The 15,249-nt window shown below is 35.6% G+C and overlaps 4 non-coding genes across 4 annotated transcripts; all 4 read right to left on the reverse strand.

The window, feature by feature from the left end:
- Positions 1-2,707: 2,707 nt before the first annotated feature.
- On the reverse strand, positions 2,708-2,799 carry TRNAI-UAU (transfer RNA isoleucine (anticodon UAU)). The gene is given in 2 exon segments: positions 2,708-2,743; positions 2,762-2,799. It is a non-coding gene; the product is annotated as a tRNA-Ile (tRNA).
- A 4,768-nt stretch (positions 2,800-7,567) lies between these two features.
- On the reverse strand, positions 7,568-7,639 carry TRNAP-AGG (transfer RNA proline (anticodon AGG)). Its single transcript has one exon. It is a non-coding gene; the product is annotated as a tRNA-Pro (tRNA).
- A 1,281-nt stretch (positions 7,640-8,920) lies between these two features.
- On the reverse strand, positions 8,921-9,012 carry TRNAI-UAU (transfer RNA isoleucine (anticodon UAU)). The gene is given in 2 exon segments: positions 8,921-8,956; positions 8,975-9,012. It is a non-coding gene; the product is annotated as a tRNA-Ile (tRNA).
- A 4,318-nt stretch (positions 9,013-13,330) lies between these two features.
- TRNAI-UAU (transfer RNA isoleucine (anticodon UAU)) lies at positions 13,331-13,422 on the reverse strand. The gene is given in 2 exon segments: positions 13,331-13,366; positions 13,385-13,422. It is a non-coding gene; the product is annotated as a tRNA-Ile (tRNA).
- Positions 13,423-15,249: the final 1,827 nt, after the last annotated feature.

Below are 15,249 nucleotides of genomic sequence, written 5' to 3' on the forward strand. Positions count from 1 at the left end.
AATTATTAAATCTAAATTATAAACAAAATTATTATAAGTCATAAATTATTTATAAGATCGTTTTGACATCAATCACCTGCTCAGGGATATTAATCGTAACTTTCCCCCTCGCAACCTATAGCCGGCCATCAGGACTATTACAGATGATGAAGTCTGTTGGAATGCATATTTATTAGACATTCTTCAGGTTCTCACCTGCAATATATGGAACTGTATACCACAAAACACACTACAGTACTTCACGGGTGCCACAGTATTTGCAATTATCTTCCTCTTAGGCCGAATGGAAAAGGCCTGAGTTCGAATTCCATCAATGATGTGACCAATTTCTAGGACATCTTTCGTACGATGGTTCGTATTTTTTGTCTTGCAAACAGCAAAGTGACCAAAGAATAAACACAGGTACAGACCAAATATACTTTCACCTCATAACCTTAGTTGCTTGGCAGTGTAACAAATTTATAAATCGAAAAGACAAACCTCAGAAAAATAAACACGTCATTCCCAGGTGAGACTCCAACTCCCAACTGAGGTACCACTCAGCAGTATTGTCTTATAAATACAGCGCGCTGATCAATTCCAACCTTGGTGAAGTAATCATCAAACTGATTTTAATGGTAGCAACTTTAATTGGAAACAACACGCGAATACATACAGGAAATCAAGATAAAATTCTCTTTGTATCTTTCGTATAATGGACATAAGTTTGGAACTAAAACAATGCGATTTCTGAACAGTTTTCGAGAAAAGATAAATTGAAATTCCTTTCACACACACAGTGATCTTTAAGTCAACGTGATAAAAGTTACCGAAGGGCTCGTCGGGGATTTGAAGCCGGGACCTCTCGCACCCTAATCGAGAATCATACCCCTAGACCAACGAGCCACACTTTCAACAACGTCCGTTTCATTCCCTTTGTGGATTATTTTAGCTTTTTATATTTTTAGGGAGGATGTAATTTTGTTATACAAATCAATTGTAAGACTGAACGTGGAATACAGTTTTCCAGGCTGGAGACAAAATCTAAAGAAAGTCATTACCACTTTTACAATTTGATATCTGCTTATAACACAACTGGAGTTTTATTCTTCCCCGGATTTGGAAACCAGTCTGAATTTTTTTTTTTTTTTTTTTTGAAATTTTGTTTTCCCCTCAATTTTACTCAAAATAAAACCTATTGCAAAAGGAATCAGATCAAAAGCTTGTTTAGTCTTTGAGTTATTCAAATTCAAACAGCATTCCAGACGGAAGGACACAAACAAATTAAGAAATATAATTAAAATTTCTAAAAATAATTATAAAAACATGTACAATATTTCTAATTATACTTAAAAGCGGATCAGAAATAAATAAATCCATATAAAATTTCACAACTGTAGAAAGGACACCCTGGGCTAATAATATAATGTGCAATTATCGAACGCACATTTACCAAGATGTTTTCTTTAATAAACGGACTGTGGGAGAGGTTTCTTTATTTCTTCTTTTACTTTTTTATTCATTAATTTTCTTATTATTTTCATTTATATCCCTTTGTTTCTTAGTATTGCTATTAAGTTGTTATTCTTCTAAAACAGCTACCCTCAAGTACAAAGGCCCACGAGCTATCTGACTACGTCTAAATTATCAGAGTTGGCCAAGAAAAGAGGGATTCTCAATTTTCCACATACAGTTCAAAACAATCCAATTTAACTATTTAAATTAAAACTTCCTAAAACATCAATTCAACAATTCCTGTGCAGTTATTTCTTATGCCTTTTAATCAATTACTCTTTCAATGTATTACTCTACGTAGGTAGCCGAGTGGTCAGGTAAGGGAGTGCAGTAGTCCATGCTCTTTGAGTAGACCTAGGGTTCAAGCCCCTGACTGATCAATACGGTCGATCTGCCAACCCACGCTGGATCAATATTGCAGATTATGGTCCATTTCCCTCAACGTGAATTGTTCAGGAGGGCTTCTGTCGTGTAGTAGATTGATAATGGTTGCGGCTTACCACTTACCACTCTACTTCCGCATTGAAATGCTCATTTTTATATTACTTCATCTTATACTTATTAACTTTGGCAAATATACTAATTCCATTAATCTAGTTCATAATTATTTCACTTAACTTTCACATCAAACATTCTCTCCTCAGTAATTTTAAATTGAACAAAAACTGTCCACATCTGTTCTGGAAATGCTTGATGTGAGCATTTGCATTTACTCATTCTTCCATCCAGGGATCCTCTTCTTCCTCTACCACAAGAAATCTTTACCAAAGAACTTTCCTTGCTGATCATCTATTTAAGGGCAAGGTTCTCCTGAGGGAGTCTGCCTTCGCTGGATTTGAGTATAATCGGTGCTCTTTCACTTGCTATCCATAATCTCCGAACGTATTCTTTTTTTGTGGTTTCTTCAGCTTCCGACGTGCAATCTATGCAACTGTATAGCACCAAAGACACTGTGTCACAGTTTTTATAATCATCTTCCTCTTACACCGAAAGGAAAAGGGCTGAGTTCGAAACCCATGAATGAAGCGCAAATTTATATGGACTTCTTTCACACGATATAGCTACTGCTTTTTCTTCTTGCAAACAGCAAACCGACCGAAGAATAAACGCAAGTAGAGACACAATATTCTGTCACCTCATAAACCTTAGTTGTTTCATAGTGCAAAGGATTTCTAAATCGCAACGGCAAACCTAAAAAAAAATGAAAATATCATTCCCCAGGTGAGGCTCGAACTCACAACCTCGGCATCAATCAGAAGTACTGTCTTATAAGTACCGCGCGCTAACCAATTGCGCCACTGGGGATGATGACAAAATCATCATTTCATTGGTAGAAACTAATTGGAAACAACACTTGAATACGTACGAGCAGTCCTCACAACCATTTCTCTTTCTAAGTTAGGTATAATGGCCATAAAATTTGGAACTAAAACTGTGATTTCTGTACGGTTTTCGACAGAAAAAAAATGGAAATAAGTTAAGTTCAATGTGGTAAAATGATTGTATGGCCTCGTGCGGAATTTGAACCCGGAACCTCTCGCACCCAAAGCGAGAATCATACCCCTAGATCAACTAGCCACACTTGCCAATAAGTTGGTCTCATTACTTTTCTGAATAATTTAACTTTTTATACTTTTAGGGAGGATATAGTTCTGTTCTTCAAATCAATTGCAAATTGCATTGGAGTAGTGTTCCAGTGCGAAGTCGAAATCTAAAGAAACACATGAGCAGTTTACCATTTTACATCTGCGTTTAAAATCTTGTGTTCTTTTTAAGGTACTATTATATTATTATTAGACAAAAATTATGTGGATGTGGAAACTGCTAAATAAACTTGTCCATCAATAAAGACGCCAACTTTGGTGAAAGTCTCACTCAGAGATTTCTTGATTGTGATAAGCTAAGAAAGTTGTCTTCTCTTCAAAGTAATTGCAAGTTAGTTTCACAAGGAGCTAAATCAAATCTTGGGATTTGAAAATGGTTCTGAAATTTTTCAGAAAAATAATCTTAAAAACATGTACAACATTTCTAAATATAAGAGGATTAGAAATATATAAATTCATTCAACATTTCAAAACGGTAGCATTTTGTCATGCATCATTCATTTATTATGAGGGCTCCAGGATTCTTTTAAATATACTTTGCAATTACTCGAAACAATCTAAAAATTGGAGCTTCTAAAATGAAACCACAAGCACTGCTCGATGAATCAGTTTTTATCAAACGTTCCGTATTAAATTCATTAAAAAGTATTAGTCAAAATAAATCCTAAAATAACCTGATCTAATTTTATAATATTTCCCATTTTATCTTAGCTTTATGATGGTTTTTAATAGATTTACTATTAGTAACAAATATTTTTCTTCCAAAATATATGCATCTAAAATTCTCTGAGGCCGCATTTGGACAAAAAGGGTCCAGTTCTGTTCTGAAAATGCTTGATTTGAGACTTACATTTACTCATTTTCCATCCAGGAATCCTCCTTCTTCCTCTATCAAAAGAAATCTTTGCATAAGAACTCTTCTTGATCATTGATCTTCGCTTGATGGGTGTAAAATCGATGCTCTTTCGTTTGATTAGACAGTCTCTGAACAATTTATTATTTCTCAATTAGGCTTTTCCGTTTTATTTCAAGATACGGGCCCTCATTAGACACATCTTTCTCACTCACTCCCTACTCCTCTACATTTTTTTTCCTTTTGGGCCGGAAAGCAGGATATATATTTTCCTCCTATGCATATCTCTGCCTTTGTACTTCTTTATTCGTACTTCACCCAATCACTGCGTTATTCCTTAAACTTATTCTTCGCATACATCGTTAACTCACAAATTGGTTTTCCCTCACAAGAGAACCCTTTCAATTTCTACCGTAAGACTCCTTGCTGGACCTACTTCTCGCCAACTCCCATCCCAATATGCCAAAGTGCATGTCCACAAATGTGAGTATTAAATCATGGATTATTAAATCTTTCTTATCTACGATGATTTTATTATTAAATCATTACTCTCAGTTGGAATCCAGTCAAACCGGACTAATTTCTGTGGACTTCTTTCACACATTGGCTGATTTTTCGTCTTGCAAACAGCGAACCGACCGAACATTAAACACAGGTGCAGACACAAAATACCTTCACCTCATAAATTTAGTTGTTTTGGCAGTATAACACATTTCTAAATCGCAATGCCACAACTAAGGACTTCATTCTCCAGTTGAGGTTCCAGCTCACAACCTCGGCATCACTCGGAAGTATTGTCTTATAAGTACTGCGTGCTAACGAATTGCGCCACTGAGGATGGCAGCAACATCATGATTTCATTGGTAGAAACTTCAACTGGAAGCAACACGTGAATAGATACAAGAGCAATCATAACAACCATTTCTCCTGGTTGGTTTCGTACAGTAGTCATAAAACTTAGAACTAAAACTATGATTTCTGTACAGTTTATGAGATAAGAAAAATTGAAAAAATGGCCTTTTCCATAAGCACACAGTGGTAAAAAGAAAGCAAGGGCTCATCCAGGATTTGAACCCGAGACCTCTCGCAACCTAAGTGAGAATCATACCCCTAGACCAACAGTTTCCAAACTACTGAGATTTACGAACCCCTTCAAAAATCAAAATATGTTTGCGGACCCCTACATATAGAGTATGTTCCACCCTCTCCTTTTTAAAGGAGTGTCTTGAATGGGTACATGGTGGTATGGTTTCCAAATGTACTTTTAAAATACGATGAATAATATATAAAAGCATCATTCAAAGTTCAAAAATAGTAGCTTTATAATAAATATTACCCATTTCGGGAAATTTATTTGACTTCTCAGGGAACTGTCTGAATGTACTTTGCAAACGAAAAGATCTTTAAGACGAAGTTCTTTAAAAGATAGAAAAGATATATCGCGGAATTTCCTCTCATTAGTTCGTAAATTTAATTCAGAATACATTCGGATAGTTATGAAGCTCGTGTTTCGTCCTAAAGGGCACAAAATATCCAGTTCCTCCACTTTGTAAAAACCAAGTACGCGCAGATATCTACACTGCTGCATCCCCTCATTGGTAAGCTTCTATCTTTTGATCAATGGGGGTAAATAAAAAAGCACCTGTAGAGCAAGGAAAAATTTGCTCACTCTTGTGAATGGGCGGAATCTTAACTAGTATACCATTAATTGGATCCCAAAAGTTTTGCTACTCTCTATGAGTGCGGGATTTAATCCATTAAGGACAGATGTGATCCCCCCCCCCCTCCTTGTGGCGTCGATGGGTCACAATTGATACAATAGTACAGTATAAGATGGATCTCGCGGCTGGTTGCAATATCTTCTATCCCAGGGATTTCCAAAGTATAGGGCATGCTCCCTGAGGGCGTTTTAGTAGGTGAACACATGTTGCTATCCTGATGTGGGAGGAATGAAGCTTATTGAAAAAAAAAATTATTTCCGTTACTGGAATAATCGATTATTAATCATTCGATTGTGCCCATCACAGTTGAAAGCATGTGACTGAAGCTTGTTGTGTGATCGAACTTTAGAAAATAATTTCATTTTGATAAAAGTATATTCTTTTAAAAATAAAATTGCAAATATTAGACCTATTAAATGAAAAAAATTAATGAATTAAGTAGCTTATATTAAATAGCTTATAAAAATTTATTCTAAAAGCGCTCTTCAGAAATAAAATTGCAAAATATTCACTTAAATATTTATTTGATAAATAAATTTCATCAAATGCTTCCTTTCAAGTCTTTTAGTTACAAAAAAATGTCCATCTTACCATAAACGGTATTTATTTTCAGAATTCGCCAACTGTTTGAGGAAGGTCTCATTAACAAATGTCTGACAGCATCATTAAAGAAGCAGCCGATCTGTCCAGCGCACCAAAAGAAAATCAGCTCCCCCTTTCGTTAAACGATTTAGAGGGCGCATTTTATCTTTTATTATGCGGTTATGATATTGCATTTGTAGCCTTTATGGCAGAATTTTCACACATTTTGTTCTCTAAATTTACGAAATAAATATAGAATAAAGTATGTATCTTAATTAATTAATAATAATTAATTAAATCTTAATCATCCTTTCTTTTAATTTTTAATATAATTTCTTCGGTTTTCATAATTATTAAGTACTATTATCAACACCAGGTCAAATGAAATTCTCAAATTTGGAAATTGTAATTATTAAGTTTTATGACATTTGTTTCATAAATGTGAGTATTAAAATATGATTTATTAATTCTTGCGTTTCAGGATTACTCTTCATTTTCTATCTCGACATTTTCTACAATAATAACCAGTGGTAATTTTTCAAACTATTTAAATTATTAAATCTAAATTATAAACAAAATTATTATAAGTCATAAATTATTTATAACATCCTTTTGATACCAATCACCTGCTCAGGGGATATTAATCGTAACTTTCCCCCTCAAATGAATAGCCGGCCATCAGGACTATTACAGATGACGAAGTCTGCTGGAATGCATATTTATTAGACATTCTTCAGGTTCCCACATGCATTATATGGAACTGTATACCACAAAACACACTACGGTACTTCACGGGTGCCACAGTATTTGCAATTATCTTCCTCTTAGGCCGAATGGAAAAGGCCTGAGTTCAAATTCCATCAATGATGTGACCAATTTCTAGGACATCTTTCGTACGGTGGTTCGTATTTTTTGTCTTACAAACAGCAAACTGACCAAAGAATAAACACAGGTACAGACCAAATATACTTTCCCCTCATAACCTTAGTTGCTTGGCAGTGTAACAAATTTATAAATCGAAAAGACAAACCTCAGAAAAATAAAAAACGTCATTCGCACTTGAAACTCGAACTCCCAACTCCAGCACAACTCAGCAGTATTGTCTTATAAATACAGCGCGCTAACTTCAATTGGAAACAACACGCGAATACTTACAGGGAATCCAGATAAAATTCTGTTTGAATCTTTCGTGTAATGGACATAAGTTTGGAACTAAAACAATGCGATTTCTGAACAGTTTTCGAGAAAAGATAAATTGAAATTCCTTTCACAGACACAGTGATCTTTAAGTCAACGTGATAAAAGTTAACGAAGGGCTCGTCCGGGATTTGAACCCGGGAACTCTGGCACCCTAAGCGAGAGTCATACCCCTAGACCAACGAGCCACACTTTCAACAACATCGGTTTCATTGCCTTTGTGGATTATTTTAGCTTTTTATATTTTTAGGAGGATGGAATTTTGTTATATAAATCAATGGTAAGACTGAATGTGGAATATAGTTTTTCAGGCTGGAGACAAAATCTAAAGAAAGTCATTACCACTTTTACAATTTGATATCTGCTTGAAATCTGATCAAAAGCTTGTTTAGTCTTTGAGTTATTCAAACTCAAACAGCATTCCGAACGGATGGACACAAGCAAATTATTTAATAATTAAAATTTCTAAAAATAATTATAAAAACATGAACAATATTTCTAAATATACTTAAAAGCGGATCAGAAATAAATGAATCCATATAAAATTTCACAACTGTAGCTTTTTGATATGCGCAAAGGATTTTAAAAAAGTGAATTTTTTAAAAAATATTCCTCTTCAAAAAAACTTTTGTTGTTATTTTCTATTTTCTATTTACCGAAAAAGGACACCCTGGGCTAATAATATAATGTGCAATTATCGAACGCACATTTAGCAAGATGTTTTCTTTAATAAACGTACTGTGGGAGAGGTTTCTTTATTTCTTCTTTTACTTTTTTATTTATTAATTTGCTTATTATTTTCATTTATATCCCTTTGTTTCTTAGTATTGCTATTAAGTTGTTATTCTTCTAAAACAGCTACCCTCAAGTACAAAGGCCCACGAGGTATCTGACTACGTCTAAATCATCAGAGTTGGCCAAGAAAAGAGGGATTCTCAATTTTCCACATACAATTCAAAACAATCCAATTTAACTATTTAACTTAAAACTTCCTAAAAGATCTATTCATCAATTCCTGTGCAGTTATTTCTTATGCCTTTTAATCAAAGTATTACGCTACCTAGGTAGCCGAGTAGTCAGGAGAAGAAGGGCAGTAGCACTAGCTCTTTGAATAGACCTAGGTTTCAAGCAGCCCCTGACTGATGAATACGGTCGATCTGCCAAACCGCGCTAGATCAACGTTGCAGATTACGGTCCATTTCCAGATTATGGTCCACAGTTTTTATAATCATCTTCCACTTACGCGGAAAGGAAAAGGGCGGAGTTCGAATCCCATCAAAGAAGCGCAAATTTATATGGACTTCTTTCACACGATAGCTACTGCTTTTTCTTGTTGCAAACAGCAAACCGACCGAAGAATAAAAGCAAGTAGAGACACAATATTCTGTCACCTCATAAACTCTAGTTGTTTGATAGTGTAAAGGATTTCTAAATCGCAACGGCAAACCTAAAAAAAAATGGAAATGTCATTCCCCAGGTGAGGCTCGAACTCACAACCTCGGCATCACTCAGAAGTACTGTCTTATAAGTACCGCGCGCTAACCAATTGCGCCACTGGGGATGATGACAAACTCCTCATTTCATTGGCAGAAACTGATTGGAAACAACACTTGAATACGTACGAGCAGTCCTCACAACCATTTCTCTTTCTAAGTTAACTATAATGGACAAAAAATTTGGAACTAAAACTGATTTCTGTACAGTTTTCGACAGAAGAAAAATTGAAATAAGTTAAGTTCAATGTGGTAAAATGATGGTATGGGCTCGTCTGGGATTTGAACCTGGGACCTCTCGCACCCACAGCGAAAATTATACCCCTAGACCAACGAGCCACACTTGCCGATAAGTCGGTCTCATTACTTTTCTGGATAATTTAACTTTTTATACTTTTAGGGAGGATATAATTATGTTCTACAAATCAATTGCAAATTGCATTGGAGTAGTGTTCCAGTCCGAAGTCGAAATCTAAAGAAAGACATGAGCAGTTTACAATTTTACATCTGCGTTTAAAATCTTGTGTTCTTTATAAGGTACTATTATTATATTATTATTATACAAAAATTAAGTGGATGTGGAAACTGTTAAATAAACTTGTCCATCAATAAAAATGCCAACTTTGGTGAAAGTCTCACCCAGAGATTTCTTGATTGTGATGACTAAAGCTAAGAAAGTTGTCTTCTCTTCAAAGTAATTGGCAAGTTAGTTTCACAGGGAGATAAATCAAATCTTTGGATTTGAAAGTGAGCCTGAAATTATTGTGGAATTCCCCTCCCCCTCAGTTTTACTGCTAAATAAAACCTTCGAAAAGGAATCAAAAGGTTGTTTAGTTTTTGAGTTATTCAAGTCCAAATAACGTTCCGGATAGAAGTACTGGACGTAAGCAAATTATTATATAGATTACATTAAAATCACTAAAAATAATCTTAAAAACATGTACAATATTTCTAAATACAAGAGGATTAGAAATATAAATTCGTTCAACATTTCAAAACGGTAGTATTTTGTCATGTATCATTGATTTAATATGAGGTCTCCAGGATTCTTTTTAATGTACTTTGCAATTACTCGAAACAATCAAAAAACTGGAGCTTCTAAAATGAAACCACAAGCACTGCTCGATGAATCAGTTTTTATCAAACGTACCGTATTAAATACATCAAAAAGTATTAATCAAAAGAAATCCTAAAATAACCTGATTTAATTTTATAATATTTTCCATTTTAACTTTGCTTTATGATGGCTTTTAATTTATTTACTATTACTAACAAATATTTTTCTTCTCAAATATATGCATCTAAAATTCTCTGAGGTCGCATTTGGACAAAAAGGGTTCAGTTCTGTTTTGAAAATGCTTGATTTGAGACTTACATTTACTCATTTTCCATCCAGGGATCCCCTTCTTCCTCTAGCAAAAGAAATCTTTGCATAAGAACTCTTTTTGATCATTGATCTTCGCTGGATGGGAGTACCATCGATGCTCTTTCGTTTGATATAGACAGTCTCCGAACATTTTCTTATTTCTCAATTAGGCTTTTCCGTTTTACTTCAAGATATGGGCACTCATTAGACACATCTTCCTCATTCACTCCCTACTCCTTTTACTTTCTCTCCTCTACAATTTTTCCCTTTTGGGCCTGAAAACATGATATATATTTTCCTCCTGTACATATCTCTGCCTTTGTAGTTCTTTATTTGTACTTGACCCTATCACTGCGTTGTTCCTTAAACTTATTCTTCCCATACGTCATTAACTCACAAATTTGTTTTCCCTTACAACAGAACCCTTTCAATTTCTACCGTTAGACTCCCTGTTGACCCTATTTTTGAACTACTCGCCAAATCCCATCCCAATATGCCAAAGTGCAGGTCCACAAATGTGAATATTAAAACATGGATTATTGAATCTTTCTTATTTACGGTGATTAAGAGGACGATGATTTTATTATTAGATCATCGCCCTCAGTTGGAATCCAGTCAATAACCGGACTAATTTCTGTGGACTTCTTTCACATGTTGGCTCAATTTTTCATCTTGCAAATAGCGAACCGACCGAATATTAAAGACAGGTACAGATACAGAAGGTCTATTGGTACCAATAGGATACTCTCTATGAGTACAGGATTTAGTCCATTAAGGCCAGATGTGTAGAGTTGGTAACATCCACCCCTCCTCGTGGCGTGGAAGGGTCAAAACGGTACACATCTGTCCTTAATGGACTAAATAAATTAATTGAGTCAAATGGTTGGCTGAAACCAGATTTCCATTGACGGCTCCTGACGAACCCCCGCAATCTTCTTCATCTCAGCACACCGTCTCTTCTTTAAATCTCCTTCGATCAAAAAGAAATAAAGGAAGGTGAGTTCTAAAATATCATGCAATAATCTCTGTTTCTATAAAAATTCTAAAATTTTTATAGAAATAGAGATTGATACGATAGTGCAGTGTAAAAGTGGATCACGTGGTCGGTTGTAATATGTTCTATTCCATGGGTTTCCAAAGTGTAAGGCACGCTCCCTGGAGGGCGCACTTGGCTTTTTGGACACATGTTGTTTTTATTGTAAACAAACCATCCACTAATCCGGTTATGAACAGTATTTTATTTCAATCTTTGAGATTAAATGTATAAAAGTATATATTAATTTGGATGTGCAACAGATCTGTGCCATTCAATTAACGTCCCAATGCCATTCTACTTGTTGTAATGTAATGGAGAAATCGATTAGCCGCCAACTCTTAAACTATCTAGAAATCTTCCACCTGATCAACGATCACTAATATGGCTTCCGTCAGTGTTAATCCACTGGTGATATTCTGCATTATGTTACCTATTTATGGACAAATAAATGGAAAGAGAAAAGATTTTTCGATGCAGAGGAAGCAATATTTGTAATGTGCTTGTGCCAAGAGAGATTAGAAGTCAGGGTAATCTCCAAAAGAGATATATCATTTTGCCTAGAAATCGGAGTGTCACCAAAGATAAGCATAGGAGCAGAAGAATCCTTTTTGCGAGATACAAGACAAGACTGAGTTTTAGAAGGGTTGAAATCAACTAAGTTGTCTTTGCCCCACTGCAGAATTACCTGAAGATCGGCATTTAAGGAATTGGCAGCAGATTTTCGAGAAGTTGAAGCTGATTGAGCAGAACAAGGTTTCTCAAAATGGAAAGTGAAATGCAATGTACTATCATCGGCAAAACTATGGAGAGGATTTCCAGTCAATGGAAGAAGGTCATTAATATACAAGAGGAAAAGAGTGTGGGAAAGAACTGAACCTTGGGAGACACCAGCATTAGTGGAGAAGTTAGAAGACAGAGGGTCCTCTACCATCACCCTCTATGAGCGATTAAAGAGAAACTTGGATAACCAATTGCTAAAAACAGTTGGCAAACCATAAGATGGAAGCTTGTTTAGAAGACAAAAAAACACGTTAAAACTTTATGCAAAACACCATCAAAAGCCTTTGAGATGTCAAGAGCAACTACTTGTGTTTCACCGAACCTTTCCATTGAATTAGTCCATAAATGGGTAACATAAGCCAGAATATCACCAGAGGATCGACACTGACGGAATCCATACTGGCGATCGTTGACCAGACGGAAGATGTCAAGGTAGTTTAAGAGTTGGTGGTTAATTGATTTTTCCATTACTTTCGAAAGAGTAGAAGTAATTGCAATGGAAGGATAATTGGATGGGAAGGATTTGTCACCCTTTTTAGGAACTGGCTGGATATGAGCAAATTTCCAAGCAGAAGGAAAAACACCTTTGGAATAAAAAAGTGAAAAAAGGCGGCAAAGAATAGGAGTAGGTTCAGGAGCACAGGTTTTGAGAATAAGTGGAGAAATACCATCGGGACCTGGAGCTTTCTTAGCATCAAGATTCATCAAAATCCCTCTGATATCCTTTATATATTAGAAATATATTAAATTATTAAATATAGAAATATATTAAATTATTAAATCTAAATTATAAACAATTATAAGTCATAAATTATTTATAAGTTCCTTTTCATACCAATCACCTGCTCAGGGATATTAATCGTAACTTTTCTCTTCAAAACAACAGCCGACCATCAGAACTGTTACAGATGGTGAAGTCTGTTGGAATGTATATTGGTATGATATTCTTCAGTCCCCACGTTCAATTAAAGAACTGTATACCACCAAACACACTACGGTACCTTCGTGGGTGCCACAGTTTTTGCAGTTATCTTCCTCTTACGCCGAATGAAAAGACCTGAGTTCGAATCCCACCAATGACGTGACTAATTTCTATGGACTTCTTTCACATGGTGGCTCGTGTTTTTCTTCCTACAAACAGCAAACCGCCAGTGTAAAAGATTTCTAAATTGCAACGCCAAACCTAAGAAAAATAAAAACTTAATTCCCCAAGTGAGGATCGAACTCACAACCTCGGCATCACTCAGAAATACTGTCTTATAAGTACCGCGCGCTAACCAATTGCGCCACTGGGGAAGCCATCATCATTCTGATTTCATTGATAGAAACTTTCTTTGGGAACAACACGCGAATGCATACAAGCAATCCAAATAACAATTTCTCTCTAACTTTCGTAAAATGGACATAAAATTTCGAACTAAAACACTGCGAACTCTGTACAGTTTTCGAAAGATGAAAAAAAATAAATTCCTTTTACCACAGTGATCTTTAAGTTCTCGGGGAAAAAACGAAGATGAGGGTGTCGTCCGGGGTTTGAACCCGGAACCTCTCACACCCTAAGCGAGAATCGTACCCAAGACCAATGAGCCACACTTTCCATCACCTTGGTTTCATCAGCTTTCTGGTTTATTTTTTGCTTTTCATACATTTGAAAAGCAAAAAATAAGACTGCACCTGGAATATTGTTTTCCAGTTCGGAGACGATATCTAAAGAAACTCATTCGCAATTTTACAATTGATATCTGCATATAACAGAACTCAAAGACCATATAACATATAACAGAACTCAAAAACCATATAACATATAACAGAACTCAAGCTCAAAGAGCATTCAGGACAGAAGGATATAAGCAAATTATTACATTAAATTTTTTTAAAAATAATTATAAAAATATGTACAATATGTAAAAGTGGATCAGAAATATATGAAATATCACAACGGTAGCGTTTTGATATGCACGAATAATTTAAAAAGTGAAATCTTTTAAAAATATTTAGCTTCAAAAACACATTTGTTGCTATTTTCTGTGAACAGTGCAAACAAAATCGACAGCACCCAGGGTGGTCTTAAGAAAAAGGACGCCCCTGGCTAATAATATAATGCGAAATTATTTAACGCTCATTTACCAAAATGTTTTCTTTAATAAACATACTGTGGAGCGGTTTCTCTATTTCTTATTTAATTTTTTTAAGTATTTATTTTCTCAGTATTTTGATTTATATCCTCTGTTTCTTAGTATTGCTTGAGGTGGCACCTGTTATTCTTTGGTACAACAGCTGCCCTCCAGTGCAAAGGACAACAAGCTGAGTGCTTCTAAATTAACAGTGTTTTCCAGGAACAGAGGGATTCTCCCTTTCCCACATACAATTCGAAACAATCCAATTTAACTACTTAACTTAAAATTTCTTATAACGTCTACGAGGTGGGGACGAGTATTAAACAAAAAGTTCGCATCCTGACCTAGATAAAACATTTGTAGCAAAATGCTGGTTTTAATATAAGTTGTCTACATATTCAAGAACCTGTGAAAGTTCATTCCCGCAGGTAAACATAGGTACACCAGAGGTTGAGCCCGTAATCTGAGGAAAGAGGCTATGGTTGACAAAGTGGAGTATCGAGCAGTTACCAAATACCTGCAGTTGCAGGACAAGAAAGCTCAGGAAATTAACAAAGAAATCAAAGGTGTGTATGGGCAGAATTGCCCTTCCTATGACGCTGTAAAAAAGTGGAAATGGGAGTTCCAGTGCGGTCATACAAGTGTCTTTGACCAATCAAGAGAAGGAAGGCCATCAACATTCACAGACAGTGAGACGGTTGCAAGGGTTGAGCAGCTTGCGGTGAGTGACAGACGTGTGACAATTCATTTCGCCGCAAAACGCAGTGGGAATAATTATGGAACTGCCCACAGCATTTGACATGATCATCTGCACATATCTAAGATCTTCGCACGATGAGTTTCCAAGATTTATGACACCTTTGAAGAAGCAATGTCGAATGCAAGCTTCTCGCCAACTGTTGGATTTGTGTAATGTGGATGTTGAGAACTTTTTTGATGTGTTAGTGAGGAATGCTGGGTGTACCAGTATGATCCGGAGATTAAAGACATGTCAAAACAGTGGAAA

Source organism: Mastigoproctus giganteus, chromosome 6 (genome assembly GCF_048544385.1).
Source record: "Mastigoproctus giganteus isolate SK-2022 chromosome 6, ASM4854438v1, whole genome shotgun sequence".
Lineage (NCBI taxonomy): Eukaryota > Metazoa > Arthropoda > Arachnida > Uropygi > Thelyphonidae > Mastigoproctus > Mastigoproctus giganteus.